Below are 17,731 nucleotides of genomic sequence, written 5' to 3' on the forward strand. Positions count from 1 at the left end.
CATCCTGACTCTCCTGTAGCCCAAGGGAGGGGGCAAGCGGGACACTCCACACCAGGGAGAAAGCCTCGCATTACGGTGTGGAGTTACAGACAGAAGAACAGGAAGTGAGGATTTCTCAGAAGAAATAAGGACATTTAAAAGCAAAATGGAAGGATGAGGTAAGTGAAGGAGGACGGCACTAAGGTAAAGGAAGATATTTAGGAAAATAAATTGTACCTTTACAACCCCTTTAAGGAGTTGCCATTCCCCGGGCTGCTGTAACCAGGAAAACAGCAAATCAAGAATGATCTGTGCATCATTAGCTGCAGTTGATGTCAGGGGAGAAATCTGGGGTCTAATAAACTGCTGATGTCTCCATAAAGAACTCCTGTCACCTGCCTAATGCTATCACATTGGAGGTCTGTTACAGGGGTTGTAAAGGTTTAAAACATTTTTTATAACAAACATACCCTACTTACCTCCACTGTGCAGTTCATTTTGCACAGAGTGACCCCGATCCTCGTCTTCTAGGGTCCCTCAGCGGCTGTCTCGGCTCCTCCCCACAAGAGTTAATCCCCCTGGGAAGCGCTTTGCCAAAGGGGTTACCTTGCGGGCACACTCCTGAGTCCTGTATTCGGTGTCCATAGCTGCCAACTACAGGACTCGCCCCCCACCCCCCCCCCTGGCCCTCTCATCATTAGAGTTGATTGACAGCAGTGGGAGCCAATGGCTGTGCTGCTATCAATCTTTCCAATGAAGAGACAAGAAGAGCCGAGAAGCCCGGCTGAGAAGACAGCGCGTTCACAACGTGGGACTTTTGAGGGCTCAGATAAGTAAACGGGGGGCTGGGGGGGCCTGTAAGCATTGGATGTTTTTTCACCTTAATGCATAGGATGCATTAAGGTGAAAAACGTGACACTTTATAACCCCTTTAATCCTCTTGTTGTAAGCAAGAAAGTTCAATAATAAAAAAAAAATAATAAAAGTTTTTAAAAAGTGAAATCAAATAAAATTTAAAAATAAAAGCCTGTTTCACTTCAGCTTGTATAAGAGCAGTGTGAGCAGCAAGCTTTGACAAAGCATTTGCAGAGCTTTCAGAAAGCTTTTTTGAAGCGTTTAAAGTACCATTCAGCTCCAGTTTGCAAATAATGAACACAGATCTTAATGGGAGTGTTGATTGCCACTTTAGGCAAGCTGCTAGCAGGCTTCAGCACTTCTTGAAGCTTGTTGAAAGCCTGCTAAAGCCTGCTACCGGATTTGCTTAAAGTGGCAATCAACACTCCCATTAGGATATGATATTTTTATACATTTTTTTTCACACAAATAGAGCTTTCTTTTGGTGGTATTTGAAGTTGTTGTAAACCTCCCTTTACACTTTGTAGCTATAGGTAAGTCTAGAGAAATGCCCCGTACACACGATCGGTTTTCCCATCAGAAAAAGTCAGATCAGAGCTTTTGGTTGGGATATCCAATCCTGTGTATGCTCCATCAGACTTTTTTCAACTGAAAAAACGCCGGAAAAAACATAGGCCCAGATTCACAAAAGAGATACGCCGTCGTATCTCTCAGAGTATCAATGCGGCTGATTCATAGATATCCCTAAGATCCGACAGGTGTAATTGTTTTACACTGTCGGATCTTAGGATGCAGTACCGCGGCCGCCGCTGGGGGGAGTTTGCGTCGTAAACCAGCGTCGGGTATGCAAATTAGGAGTTACGACGATCCACAACGGTTTTTCGCGTTTGCTACGTCGCTGCTAGTCTAGTTTCCCGTCGCAAAGTTAGTCGTCGTTTTTGGTGCCCTAACTTTACACAGCACACGTATGGCTGTCGTTCCCGCGTCGAAATTCAAAATGTTTTTCCTTCTTGCGTAAGACGTCCGGGAATACGGAATTACGCTACGCACATCGCCGTTCGAAAAAATGACTTCACTTCGCGCAAAGCACGGCGGGAAATTCGAAAGGGAGCATGCGCAGTACAGTAGGTCCGGCGCGGGAGCGCGCCTAATTTAAATGGCACACGCCCCTTTGAATTACGCGGGCTTACGCCGGAGGTCGCCGGCGTAGTTTTCATTGCAAGTGCTTTGTGAATCAGGCACTTGCGATGAAAACTTGCGGCGGTGTAACGTATCTACGATACGTTACGCCGCCGCAATTCTACGTGAATCTGGCCCATAGAGAGCAGGTTCTCTATTTTCCTGACGGAAAAAATTCCTAGCGGAAAAAACGTTTGTCTGTATGGAATTCCGACGGGAAAAAAAATATGCATGCTCGGAAACAATTTGACACATGCTCAGAAGCATTGGACTTCTTTTTCTCGCCTCGTCGCAGTGTTGTAAGTCACCGCGTTCTTAATGCTCGAAAGTTCAGAGAACTTTTCTGTGGCCGTGTGTATGTAAGACAAGCTTCAGCGGAATTCCAACTTTTTTCCGACGGGAAAACCGCTCATGTGTACGGGGCATCAGGCTTACCTATAGGTACTGTAAATATCTCCTAAACGTGTGCCATTTAGGAAATATTTACAGTATACTGCGCAGATGATGTCACCGGCACATGCGCTCTGAAGAAATGGACACCCGTGCTGTTTCTTCAGAAGTGAGTGCCGTGACCGGCGGCTCCTGCACGCATGCGCTGGATTGATGTCACGCGACTCCGACCAGTCACAGAGCCGGAGTCCGCGGCCCCAGAAGGAAGGGGGGCGAAGATGGATATGGACTGCAGCACATTATGTCTGTACTTTGCAGGGGAGGGAGAAGAAACATTTTTTTTTTATTGAGGGTCTACTTCCTCTTTACTCACCACTGGGTTTTTGAATTATTTGCTAAATAAATTGATTTTTTTTTTAAAACACATGTTTTTCATTGTTTCTTTTAGAAAATAGTATTTTTACTGAAAAGTCTGTCCATGTACAGTATAGTATGCACTCAATAGTTGGTCGGGGCTCCTTTTGCATGAAGTACGGCATCAGTGTGACGTGGCATGGAGGCGCTGCTGAGGTGTTATGGAAGCCCAGGTTGCTTTGATAGCGGCCTTCAGCATTGTTGGGTCTGGTGTCTCTCATCTTGCTCTTGACAATCCCCCATAGATTCTCTATGGGGTTTAGGTCAGGCGAGTTTTCTGGCCAATCAAGCACAGTGATACCATGATCATGTGACCAGTTATTGGTACTTTTGGCAGTGTGGGAGGTGCCAAGTCCTGCTGGAAAATGAAATCAGCATCTCCATAAAGCTGGTCAGCAGAGGGAAGGATGAAGACCTCTAGAATTTCCAGGAAGAGGGCTGTGTGATAAAACACAGAGGACCAACACCAGCAGACGACACGGCTCTCCAAATCATCACTGACTGTGGGGCAGGCACGGGGCAAAAAAAAACACACAGCAACAAAAAAAAAATAGTATACAGCAGTGTATACAGCACTACATTTTATGTAATGCTGTGTTAAACACTGCACTACATCAACACACTACACTGACACTATACTCACACTATACTAACACTGTACACTAAAGCCTCGTAAACACGATCAGTCCATCCGATGAGAACGGTCTGAAGGACAGTTGTCATAGTTCACCCGATGAAGCTGACTGATGGTCCGTCACGCCTACACATTATAGGTTAAATAACCGATCGTGTCAGAACGCGGTGATGTAAAACACAACGACGTGCTGAAAAAAACGAAGTTCAATGCTTCCAAGCATGCGTCGACTTGATTCTGAGTATGCACGGTATTTTAACCGATGGTCGTGCCTACTAACGATCGGTTTTGACCTATCGGTTAGCCGTCCATCGGTTAAATTCCTATTTTTTTGACCGAAGGTTAACTAACCGATGGGGCCCACACACGATCGGTTTGGACTGATGAAAACGGTCCATCAGACCATTCTCATCGGATGGACCGATCGTGTGTACGTGGCATTAGAGTCACAATAACACACTAGCTTGCTAGTAGTAAACTGAGCCCTGCTCTAGCTATCTCCACTCCAACAACTGACACCAAAAAGGTTCCTTTGGGCTCCCTGAAAATGTGGGTGTTCATCAAATGTCAAAAAGCCCAAAAGGGCCTGGTATTGATTGGGGGGCCATTTTTTTAACATGTTTCTGAGGGTTGCCTCTGATGAAGTGATCAAATACCACCAAAAGAAAGCTATATTTGTGGGGAAAAAAGAACACCAATTGTATTTGGGTACCGCGCAATTGTCAGGCAAAGTAACACAGTGCTGTATTGGAAAAAAATGCCCTGGTTATGAAAGGGGTAAAACCTTCCGGAGCTGAAGGTGTTAACGTGAAATCATTCACATTTATGGATTGTGGTAAAGCCACAACACACGGTAACCCATGAACAGCAGTGAATTGGGTCGTTGTGTCTTCTATTTTGAATGCACAAGGCACTATTCCACTGTTTGGAAGACATCTGCAATGTGGACCTCCACAAAGCATTTTCCTCTCTATGTTCATATTCCCTGTAACGGTATGGCCTGTGGGACCCAGAGGCTCTTGAAGGATATGGGGTACTCCTGGTTCAGCTTCACCAATGACTATTGGGTCTAGGGTCATCCTATGTCCACTATGGGCATAGGATGACTGAGAAAGGATATCTTGAATTACATGAGATGGGACAATAATGATAATTCACAATGTATTGCAGGATATCTTGAAATATTACAGATGGTTAATTCTGAACCCAACAGGTCAATAATAGTGTGATTCATTCAATGTGGGGACACATACTGTTAAAGATGTTAATTGATGTTAATCACCTCCAGCTACCTGGCTGTAGTGATACAGCTTGCTGTGATTGCATTCTATTGTCTATTGTGTTAATTAAGTCTGGCTCCTAAGATATTTCATTGTGCTATGCTAATTGACCCTGTATTGTGTGAAAGTCTATTGATGATAATATGTGATGTGACTTAGCACCATCTAAAGGTCAGATGTCCGACTTATGTTTACTAAAGGAATGTGGATTGTATAGATGGTGAGAAAAGCTTATCGCAGAGTCAGAATGTCTGTCTAAGATGTGGATTGAGGGGGACTCGTTATTACTCAATGTATGATGTTGTGGGTGGAGTGTGTCATTGTCCCTTTGATTCCTGCAGCATGCTTTTTGGTTGCTAACTGTATAAAAAGCCTGGGTTTTACCATTAAAAGGTCTGTCCGTTTGGAACCAGAGAACAGAGCTGTGTGTGTTTTGTTTGTCTGGAGAATTCTTATGGGTCCTGTCTGCTGGATTGTGGAGTGTCGGAAGCTGTCGTGGGTTGGTGGAATGGAATATCGTAACGGAGTTAACCCCTGACCATTACATTCCCCTATGGGTGTTATCACCACATTTGGCTCTTAATAAATGACATCACACCCCATTAAAAAAATTAGATGGTAAAGTCACCTATCTGATACATTCCTTCATTTTCATATAACACGGGATGGTAATATTTATACACTTACCGATGGCTGTAGAGCTGCTGATGGTCTCTGGGAAAGGAAAGAAGAGATCAGTCATTTCATTATATTTCTTTATATTGTATTTTATATTCTCCAGCATTGTTTCATAGGGATCTTTCACACAGACAATTATAACAGTCGATCGGGTCACCTTTTTTACTGCTTCCCAGCTGCCTGTCAACACCACTCAAATCTGATAAAAAAGGGAGTGAATGGAGGAGTGCACACTGAACCCTTAAAACACGTACACACGATCGGATTATCCAATGGCAAATGTGTTTGTACGCTCCATCAGACAATTGTTGTCGGATTTTCCGCGGACAATAGGGGATAGCATGCTTTAAAATTGTATGCCAACAATTGTGTGTTGTGGGATTTTCCGAACGTCTGTGCACAAGTCCGTCGGACAAACCTCCAAAGTACAAACACACATGCTCAGAAGCAATGCTCACCATAACACAGCATTAGCAGAAGTTGCCCAAAGGGTGGCGCTAAAGAGCTGAAAAACCACATAGTTTTATGTTTGTTGGCCGACAATTCTTTGCCGTTTGTATGCAATACAAAGTTCCTGGCCAACGCCCTTCGGACAAAGGTCCTACGCTTTTTCTGATGAAAATCTGACCGTGTGTATAAGGCTTTAGTGTTGTCTCACATCACGGCGAGCCAGAAATAACGCTTCCTGCAGAGTGTTGGCATTTTGCAGTCACCTCCATTCCCTTCTATGGCATTTACACCATATGTAAGCTGCAGTTGCAAAATGTCAAAGTAATCAGTTCCCATTTTAGCCTTGTAAAAAAAAAAAATATCTTGCAGAATTTTAAGAGCATGCATTGCCATGACCTGAATGCCCATTAATGCTATAGGTGCATACTGTACATGCTTTTAAATGCAGTGCCTGTGTAAAAGAGCCCTAATATCTTCTGGCACAGGAACATTTCTACTGTTATAATGTCTTATAATGGCCCCCGATGACGTCATGTATGACAAAACTAGTTGGGCGGAGTCTATGTCCAATTATACAGACAAATCTTTCACTGCTCCAGGTGAGCCTCACTTATCATTAAGGGCTGTTGAACCACCAGGGTGCTGGCGATGCTGATTGTAGCAAAATAAACGAAGAAAACTCTGGACTGCCGCACTCCAAAATGACTAAAACAAATTAGGTCTTTATTTTCAAATGCACATGCATTCACCGCAAGCAAAAAGGTACAGTATTGGCCGACCCGTTTCACGCTGTACTTCAGCGCTTAGCCATGACTAAGCGCTGAAGTACAGCGTGAAACGCGTCGGCCAATACTGTACCTTTTTGCTTGCGGTGAATGCATGTGCATTTGAAAATAAAGACCTAATTTGTTTTAGTCATTTTGGAGTGCGGCAGTCCAGAGTTTTCTTCGTTTATTTTGCTATGTCCAATTATACCATGCTACTTTGATCCTGATTTTTATGTAGGAATTTTTTATTCACGTGATACATTGTATTGCACCTGTGGTCACTTTTCAATAAAACCACCTCGGTTTTATACTATGTGACGTACTTTCTGCCTTTTTTGCATAACTTTCATGAGAGAGAGTAGAAAACCAGCATCGTCGGCCATGATGTTATCCTCCTTCATACCCGGTGGATGGATCCTTCATGGTCTGTGAATCCATGTCAGACTAGGCTCCTATAACGTGGAATCTAGATAAGTCCAGTAAGGGCACATTTTGTACTATCACATGGATGGTGCACTTGGGTGTATGGTCGTCCATCATCTTTGGACACGTTTGCAACAATTTCATCAGATTTAATCCTATATGGGCACCTTTACATGCTGATCATTTTCACTTATATTTTATATGCATTTATCACTACTAACATAGCGCAGTAATTGTTGTTTCATATCTATAATGTCTTATGATTAAACAAGTAACCAGGCCCCTGACTAGGGATGGGCAGGAGGGGTGGCTGCCCTGGGCACCGTGTAATCATGTGAGGTGGGGGCACCTTGTGGAGTTCCCCCTGCAGCTGCAATCCGACAGCAGCAATATTACTACTGTCAGCATTAAAGCGGTGTTTCACCCTAAAAAACAAGTTTCTAGCATGCCATCAAGCATACTAGCGCGAGCTACAGTATGCCTTTCTTTTTTTTTTGCGCCGTACTCACTGTTTAATCCTGTAGTGAAGTTTCAGACTCCCCGCGGGGAATGGGCGTTCCTATGCAGAGGGAAGATGATTGACGGCCTGCTATGGCGCGTCACGCTTCCCAAAGATAGCCGAAATAGGACTTGCCTCTTCACGGCGCTATATGGCGCCTGCGCACAAACATCGGAGCTGACTGCGCAGGCGCCGTACAGAGGCAAGTCCTATTTCGGCTATCTTCGGGAAGCGTGACGCGCCATAGCCGGCCGTCAATCATCTTCCCTCTGCATAAGAACGCCCATTCCCCGCGGGGAGTCTGAAACCCCCGCTTTAAGCTGGAGAGGAGGAGAGAACTGGGAAGAGGGTCCGGCTGTGTTCTCTCTCTTCCCTCCAGGTTCTTGTGGTGGAAGAAAAGATGTGGTTAGATTTGTTCTGAAGGGGTAATTTGGGGGGTGGAGGCAGAGGTAAGATACGTGTAAGGAGAAGAATTTTGTGTGTGGAGGGGGATTTGAGCTGGGGGGGGGGGTTTTCGGGGGGGGGGGGTTTGGTTAGCTAGGAAGGAGGATTTAGGGAGATTTGTTCTGGAAAGGAGCATGTGGGAGAAGGATTTGTGCTAAAAGGAGGAATTTGGGGATTGTGCTTTTAGGGGTGATTTGGGAGGTGGGATTTGTCTTAGAAAGGGGGAATTAGGGGGATGTATGCTAGTAGGAATGACTGATGAGGATTTGGGGGGATGCTGGAAGAGTGGAATGAGAAAGGGGACTTGTGGCCAGAGGGGGAATTTGAGGGCTAGAGGATTTGTGCTAGGAGGGGGAATTTGGGGAGGGAGAAGATTTGTGCTGGGAGGGGGGTGAGAAGGCCAATATTTATGATGAGTTGGGGATTACATTGGGGGGGGGGGGGGCGTTATAATGGCAATAGGGGAACATTTTGCACCGTTCGGAGCTGTTCAGAAAAACTCGGAAATACTACGTCCCAAGCCTTTCCGAGATTTGCCTAGGTCAGTCGAGCTGTCCTCTGGCCTTTCCGGCTGTCTCCGGCGCCCCCCGCCTCTGGCCGTATGCGGTATTGCATGCCCATAATGTCAATGCGGAACAATTTTTTTTTCCCATTGACTTCTATGGGGAAACTCGCTTTAATATGTGAGTACTTTGGATTACGAGAGTTCTCCTGGAACGGATTATGCTCGTAATCCAAGATTCCACTGTATTTCCTTTTTTCCTCCTACCTAAAACATACCAACACTGACTGACACTGATACTGAATTACTAAATGTTTTTTTATCCTACCGAAAACACACTGACCCTGACCTTTGATGCTGGCGTTGGACCCTGAATTTTGACTCTAACCATGACCTGACACTGATCTAAATTGGTGGGATGAATGGGCACTGAGTCTTAGGCCTCGTACACACGACCAGACATGTCCGATGAAAAGGGTCCGCGGACAGTTTTCATCGGACATGTCTGCTGGGATCATTTGGTCTGATGTGTGTACACACCATCAGACCAAATTCCCCGCGGACAGAATACGCGGAGACGACGCGGTGACGTGGCGGCAACGATGACGCGGCGACGTGCGCGACCCAGGAAGTTCAATGCTTCCACTCATGCGTCGAATCACTTTGACGCATGCGCGGGATTTCGGCCCAGCGGACATGTCCAATGAGTCGTACTAACCATCGGACATGTCCGACGGACAGGCTTCCAGCGGACATGTTTCTTAGCATGTTAAGAAACTTTTGTCCGCTGGAAACCTGTCCACTAGCCCAGGAATCCGGTCCGCTAGGCCGTACACACGGTCGGACATGTCCGCGGAAACTGGTCCTGTGTATGAGGCCTTACAGACAAACTGGGCCATCTGGGGAGCTACCGTATCTATTTTTGACCTAGACTTTTGAAGCCAGTCTAAGAAAACCAGAGATGGTGGTCCTCCTTTATCCCCGGTTACACCAATTGAGGATCTTCTCTCCCAATGAGGATATTTTCTCATCCAGTACTTTTCTAAGAGCATGTCTACATATATGCAGTTCTCAAAACAAGACAGTGATAAGGGTGAATGCAGCCCGTCCACCACAGATAGTCCTAACTGCTCAACTAAAGGATTCAACCTGAAAAGCTCACATAGCATGTATCCCACACCATGGGGCATTGACATCCCCCACTCAAGCCACAATGTATGAAACGATCTCGCCACTCTCTACAAGACTTTTGGACTTCCTCAAGGCTCCCTGGACTGGCTAGATGCCTCGCCTTTCCCAACCTCCCAGACCCTCTCTTGGTTCTCCCAGGACCATATAGCTGTCCCAACCTACCCAGTCCTTGGGGCAATAAGTTCTCATCAGGGATGTAGCCTTTGACAGTAGCAACCAGGTCTCCTGACAAGGGGTCTGTCTCCAAATGGCAGTTACTGTTGCGCTGCACTGATTTTGTTATATAGTAAGATGGTACGGTCATAATTTACTATAACCGTAATGAATAAAGTGGAAAGTAAGGGTTGATCGTGTTGTCCTTCCCTCTGGGCACAGTTTGTTCCCAGACGGGGTGTCTCGAGGAGTTGGACAATTCCCTTCACCCAATGTTTAGTGTGAAAAACTTACTTACGGTTCATTTATATTAGTCATGATGTAGATGTATTTATACATGTAGTACTATTTGCTATGTCTTGTTATATGGCAGTCAATGCACATTTTTCTTGTATCCTTGAAAACTTTGAATAAAAATTATTGAACTAAAATATATATATATATATATATATAATCAAACAGGCCAGCATGTTTCAGAGGACATTGTGACTCCCTACTTCACAACTTCACAAAGTCAAGGAACTAAAGTTTGATGGACATACTTAAGAATGGGAGTTGTATGTGATATACAAGACAGAGTACATTGTGCCAGGGCCGTCTTAATGGCATCATGGGCCCCTGGGCTAAGTAATGCTCTGGGGCCCCTACAATGATGATGGCAGGTAAACAGACATCAAGTAGGTAGGAGGCAGACTGCCTCCCCTGTGTATCTATCACTCTCAGTGCCACCATGGGGCCCCCAATTTTGGGGCAGCGTGGGCTCAAGGACCAGCTGCTTTAAGGAAAGTGCAGGGGCCCCCCATGCAGCTGGGGCCCCTGGACAGTGCCCAGGTGTGCCCTCTCATTATGACAGCCCTGCATTGTGCACCTGTATGGAAGTTGTCAAGAAAAAAGACTGAAGCCTCGTACACACATCCGGTTTTCCCATCAGGAATCCCGTCTGGGAAAATTGAGAACCTGCTCTATTTTCCCGTTGGGATTCCCGGCATTTTTTTTCCGCCAGATCTACTACTCACCTATGGGAAAGACTGCAAGGCAGTGCCAAAGGAGCATACACACGGCCGGGATTCCTGGCCAAAGCTCCATGGCAGTTTTCTTGACGGGTTCTTGGCTTTCCCCTCGGTTTTCACTGCACACTTTTTACCGCTGAGAAAACCGAGCGTATGTACAGGGCTTTAGTTAATATATTTTTTAATCTACTCACGTGTCATCCCATGGGAGGCACACAGGAGAACCAGGAGGGCCAGAAGGGACGCTCGGTCTCTCATCCTGGAGTCTACGTTGCCTATCACTCCTTTCTGAACACCGATCACTCCAACGATGTCTCTTCACAAAGGGCTTTCCAGCTTCACTAAAGACATGAAAATTCCTACATTGCCTTTTTTATCATTTGATGGTATCTTTTGTTTTTCTTTCCTCATTCTTTGTATGTACGGGCCAAACAAAAACATTTTGTGTGGATCATCTTGTATTGTCACTCAGAAATACTTGAACGTGGGAAAGATACACAAGATCTGCAATCTTTCTTTATCATTTTTTTAACCACTTGATCTCCAGAAGATTTTACTCTCTTCATGACCAGGCCACTTTTTGCTATTCAGCACTGCGCTACTTCAAAGGGGTTGTAAAGATTTTTTTTTTTTTTTAAATAACAAACATGTTATACTTACCTCCATTGTGCAGCTAGTTTTGCACATTTTGCAGTGGCCTCGATCCTCGTCTTCTGGGGTCCCTCGGCGGCTGTCTCGGCTACTCCCCGCTTCTTGTTACCCCCTTGGGAAGCTCTCTCCCAAGGGGGTTACCTTGCGGGTGTGCTCCCAAGTCCTGTATCCAGCATCCATAGCCATCGACTACAGGACTTGGCCCCGCCCCACTCATCATTGGAGTTGATTTACAGCAGCGTAAGCCAATAGCTGTGCTGCTATCAATCTATCCAATGAAGAGTGGGCCGAGAAGAGCCAAGAGGCTAGAGCATTCTCGACACAGGAATTTTGAGGGCTCAGGTAAGTAAACAGGGGCTCGGGGGGGGGGGGCAGTAAGTAGTGGATGTTTTTTACCTTAATGCATAGGATGCATTAAGGTAAAAAAACATGAAGGTTTACAACCCCTTTAATTGTCAATTGCTCAGTCAAGCAACACTGACTACTGACTATGCCGGTGGGTGCCGGTGGACATTAAGTCTGCGGTACCTGCTGATCGGCTCCCGCTGTAAATAATCACAATGGAAGTGGGCTGCCAGCGGCACGTCTGCTCGCCCCCAATCTGGAAGTTCTGGATCCCATACTAGGTATGTGATTCCAGCCCAGTAGAGCCACCTTGCCACCATATATGTAAGTTATACGGTCGGCAGGCAGTTAATAACAAATGAAAACGTTGTCATATGAAGGAGGTCCCCATCCATACCACTGTCACACATATAAATAAGTTGACATACGGATCCAACCTTGGCCCATAATGTGTCGCACACCACGTGCATACCATGTGTTGCACACCACGTGCATACAACTTTAAAAGATACGAGCCCCTCTACAAACCGCGGTCAGATCCATAAATACTGGGGTAATACACGGAAATGCTATCCTAAAAATAGGAATCTATAGCAAACAAAGCAAGCAAGGTTCTGACTACCCTTCTGTCTGCACCCCTGTACCTCGCTGTCCGCCCGATATCCGACCCGGCCTGTCTGACCTTCCGTGCTGATCCAGTCTGCTCCAGTCTGCTGAACGATTCCAGTCTGTCCTAGTTCCAGTCCAGCTGAACAATTCCAGTCTGTCCTAGTTCCAGTCCAGCTGAACGATTCCAGTCTGTCCTAGTTCCAGTCCAGCTGAACGATTCCAGTCTGTCCTAGTTCCAGTCCAGTTTGCTGAGCTGATCCGGTCTGCTAAGTTGATCCAGTCTATTGGACCTATCCTGTCTGCTGAGCTGATCCTGTCTGGTGAGGTGTTCCAGTCTGCTAAGCTGATCCAGTCTGTTTGACCTATCCTCTCTGCTGAGCTGATCCTGTCTGGTGAGGTGTTTCAGTCTGCTAAGCTGATCCAGTCTATTGGACCTATCCTCTCTGCTGAGCTGATCCTGTCTGGTGAGGTGTTCCAGTCTGCTAAGCTGATCCAGTCTATTGGACCTACCCTGTCTGCTGAGCTGATCCAGTTCCGGTATTCCAGTTCCTGCAAGGAAGTTTCTACTGGACTGACCCACTACCTCTTCTTGTTGATCCTGCCAGGCACCCGTGCCACTCCTTAGTCCTGTGCCTTCTGTTACCCTATCAGGGGGCCACAAGTGGGAGCCATAAGGGAGGCCGACCTCTGCAATTCGGGCTCATCACCATCAGGTACGTGACAAAATGCCTTCATGAATTTAGACCAAAATGTATTCTGCTACATGTCCTTGGTAAAAAAAAAAAGAAAATCATCAGTTTGGGCCAACATGTTTTTTGGTAGAAAAAAAAATCCCAATAAGCGTATATTAAAGCGGGAGTTCACCCAATTCCTTTTTTTTTTCTATTTTCCCCTTAGATTCCTGCTCGTTGTGTCTAGGGGAATCGGCTATTTGTTTTAAAATATGATCCGTACTTACCCGTTTTCGAGATACATCTTCTTCCGTCGCTTCCGGGTATGGGTCTTCGGGAGCGGGCGTTCCTTCTTGATTGACAGTCTTCCGAGAGGCTTCCGACGGTCGCATCCATCGCGTCACTCGTAGCCGAAAGAAGCCGAACGTCGGTGCGGCTCTATACTGCGCCTGCGCACCGACGTTCGGCTTCTTTCGGAAAATCGTGACGCGATGGATGCGACCGTCGGAAGCCTCTCGGAAGACTGTCAATCAAGAAGGAACGCCCAGTCCCGCAGCCCATACCCGGAAGCGGCGGAGAAGATGCATCTCGTAAACGGGTAAGTACGGATCATATTTTAAAACAAATAGCCGATTCCCCTAGACAAAACGAGCAGGAATCTAAGGGGAAAATGTGTAAGCTGCGGGTGAACCTCCGCTTTAAATAGTTTACACAAAAGTTATAGCGTCTACAAACTATGTGATATATTTATTTATTTTTTACTATTAATGGCGGAAATCAGTGACCTATAGCTGGACTTTAATATTGCGACAGACAATCGGACACTAACTGACAATTTGACACTTTTTGGGGACCAGCGACACTAATACAGCGATCGGTGCTATAAAATATGCACCGTCAGTGTACTAATGACACTGGTCGTGAAGGGGTTAACATCAGGGGTGATCAAAGGGTTAAATGTGTGTCTAGCTATGTGTTTTACTAAACTGTGGGAGGTGATTTTACTAGGGGAAGGCATGGATCCTGACCCTGCAAAGCAGGAACACAAAATCCATGCCTTCCTCGCTGACAGAATGGCAATCTGCATTGTAATAGAATGGACCGGTGGGTGCCGGTGGGTGCCGGTGGACATTGAGTCTGCGGTACCTGCTGATCGGCTCCCGCTGTAAATAATCACAATGGAACGGGGCTGCCAGCGGCACGTCTGCTCGCCCCCAATCTCGAAGTTCTGGATCCCATACTAGGTATGTCATTCCAGCGCAGTAGAGCCACCTTGCAACTATATATGAAAGTTATACGGTCGGCAGGCAGTTAATAACAAATGAAAACGTTGTCATATGAAGGAGGTCCCCATCCATACCACTGTCACACATATAAATAAGTTGACAAACCGATCCAACCTTGGCCCATAATGTGTCGCACACCACGTGCATACCATGTGTCGCACACCACGTGCATACAACTTTAAAAGATATGAGCCCCTCTACAAACCGCGGTCAGATCCATAAATACTGGGGTAATACACGGAAATGCTATCCTAAAAATAGGAATCTATAGCAAACAAAGCAAGCAAGCATGTAGAATGTATAGGCTGGAATCCAGAAGTTGCGATCAACAGAAGCTGCATTATGGAGTGCGGACACTGAAAGTGAAATATGCAAATGCTGGTACTTCAGAGATTATGTAGATAACGTCACCATCACGACACAACAGTTCATCAACTTTGTAGCGCAGTATGGAGCTTTTTATCACAGCAAATGTGCAGTATCAATGCAGGTAATCACATAGATGATACATACCTCCCCTGGAGATGCTCTTTCTTGTGGAAGGCCTCCAGGATTTTTTTGTTGGGCTTGGAAAAAATTAGCTTGCAGAAGGACATCCCTTTGGAACATGAGCAGGGAGAAAAGAAGGCTTAGGGACCCTGTGTATCAATGGTTAAAGCAGCAGATGTAAATGCTGGAATAACCGCTTGATAAAGGTCTCAAACAAAATGTGGTAGCTGTGAGCAAGGTATAGATTCTGGTATGCCCCTTATTTTTAGATTGTTACATCGGGACCTATCCTCTGGATCAGCCAACTTATTTTTGATCTAGGCTATGTTGTCCTTCTGGCCCTCATGTGCGCCATGGTGTTGTGTCAGGAAGTACTCACCAATGCCGAGATGTCGAGAGTGGTCTCCCGCTGCGACAAAGCACACTCCACCCCCTGTAGATTCTAACCCAACAGGGTTGAACGGCGGAGAAGTCCTTAAGAAGGCCGGGAGTCAAACACAGGAGAAAGATAGCAAAGTCCTTTAAGCAAGCCGGGGATCAAACACAAGAAGCAGGTAGCAAAGTCCTTTAAGATAGCCGAGGGTCAGACTCAGGAGGCAGGTAGTAAGGTCCTTTAAGCAAGCCGAGGGTCAAACACAGGAGGCAGGTAGCGCAGAGAGGTCCTTTTAACAAGCCAGGGTCAGGTGTTGGAGAAGATCAGAACAGGTCAAGGTCAATCTGGTTCACAACAGGTCATCACAAGGCAACAGGATACAGAGGCAAGGAACACAGGAAGTTGAGAGACAAACCAGTAACTAAACATGGGACTGAACAGCCCTTTATAGGCTGGCAAGGTAACTTCACGATATGCGTGCTCTAATCCGTATGCACGGGTGCCATTCCATTGAATCGCGCACCCGTATGTGCCGAAGCGCCGCTCCGCTGCGCATGCGAGCAGGAAAGCGGCGATACTGGCAAGTCCTGTTTCTATTCATTCTCTGACATGTTGAAAGAGGTGACATATTCCCCCATTTTATTCTCCACATGCCCTATCCTGTCACCCAAGACCTGAACATCTGCATTAACATTATAAGTGCAGGATAATAGATCAGCTTGTAAAGACGTCCTCAGTATGTCTTTCAAAGTAGTATCTGAGACAGGCTGACACAGTTATAGGATCTTTCAGCGGCAGTTGCAGTAACAATTGGTTCAGTGTGGGAGCTTACCTCCATCAGAGGTTCCTCATCTGAGTCACAGCGGAGCCTCGACTTGGCTGGGCTCCTTGTGTAAGGGGTAGAGACACTTGAGACCCCATTGGATCCTCCACAACTTGAGGCAGCCATGGAGCTCGCAGCAATTGTCTGTGTGTTCTCCACTAGAAGAACATCCCCATCACCATCTAGGTCAGGGGTGTCCAAACTTTTTTCAAAGAGGGCTAGATTTGGTGAAGTGAGCGTGCGTGAGGGCCGACCATATTGCCCGACATTCTTAGAACCATTAAAATGTAATTTTAAATTAACTAATACACTGGCAAACAAGAATTTTCTTGCCTTTGTGGCTGTGTGTGGTGAAGGGTCTAAGGATGAGCTCGGGAGTGTTATTTGGATATACCGTATCTATTGGCGTATAACACACACCTTAATTTAAGAGGGAAGTTTCACGAAGAAAATAAATTAAATAAAGAACTGTGAAGCAAAATAAAGGTCAGTGCTCATCAATGCAGCCCAATCAGTGCCCGAATGCAGCCTCACCATTGCCATGAATGCAGCCTCACCATTGCCATTAGTGCAGCCTGTCCATGCCCATCTGCAGCCTCGGAGAGAACAGGGAGGGGGTGGGACAAGCGCCAACAGATTACATACAGGAGAATCTCCTGTTTACTCAGTGGCCTCTTTAATACAAAGTCCCGCCTCATTTGATAGACAGAACAGTCCTCCAATGCCAGCCCAGGAGACGGGACTTCCTATTACAGAGGCCGCCAAGTAAACAAGAGATTCTCCTGTATGGTATCTGACGGCACTCGTCCCACCCCCCTCCCTGGAACAATAAATACAGTATATAGCAGTGCGCAGCGCTTGGGGATTCTTTGAGGGTCACAAAAGATATACTTTTACAAATTACTAGTGGGGCCGCACAAAACCGGACCACGGGCCGGACTTTGGACATGCCTGATCTAGGTGAAGCCCATGGTTTATAAGCCAGATAGTTTAGCAGCGGCTCTGTGTCAGCGCTGGTCCTTATGAGTTTTCCGGCTGCATGAGGAGATGCCCAACTATGCAGCCATTTGTTTCGATGGTTGCCATTTATTAGGTAAATTCAGTTTTGTTTCTTGATATATTTTGTATTGTATTTGGTATCTATTTACACTACAAAATATTTTTTTTTATATTTTACCCAAATATTTGGTACTTATGGGCCAGATTCACGTAGATCTCCGCATCTCTGCGGCGGCGTAACGTATCTCATTAACGTTACGCCGCCGCAAGTTTTACAGGCAAGTGCTTGATTCACAAAGCACTTGCCTGTAAAGTTGCGGCGGCGCAGCGTAAATCCTCCGGCGCAAGCCCGCCTAATTCAAATGATCCGGGTAGGGGGCGTGGATCACTTAAATTAGGCGCGTTCCCGCGCCGATCGTACTGCGCATGCACCGGCCCTAAAATTTCCCGACGTGCATTGCGCTAAATGACGTCGCAAGGACGTCATTGGTTTCAACATTAACGTAAATAACGTCCAGCGCCATTCACGGACAACTTACGCAAACAACGTTAAATTTTCAAATTTCGACGCGGGAACTACGGCCATACTTAACATTGGCTACGCCACCTAGGGGGCAGCTTTATCTTTACGCCGCGT

The sequence above is a fragment of the Rana temporaria genome, chromosome 6 (genome assembly GCF_905171775.1).
Source record: "Rana temporaria chromosome 6, aRanTem1.1, whole genome shotgun sequence".
NCBI lineage: Eukaryota > Metazoa > Chordata > Amphibia > Anura > Ranidae > Rana > Rana temporaria.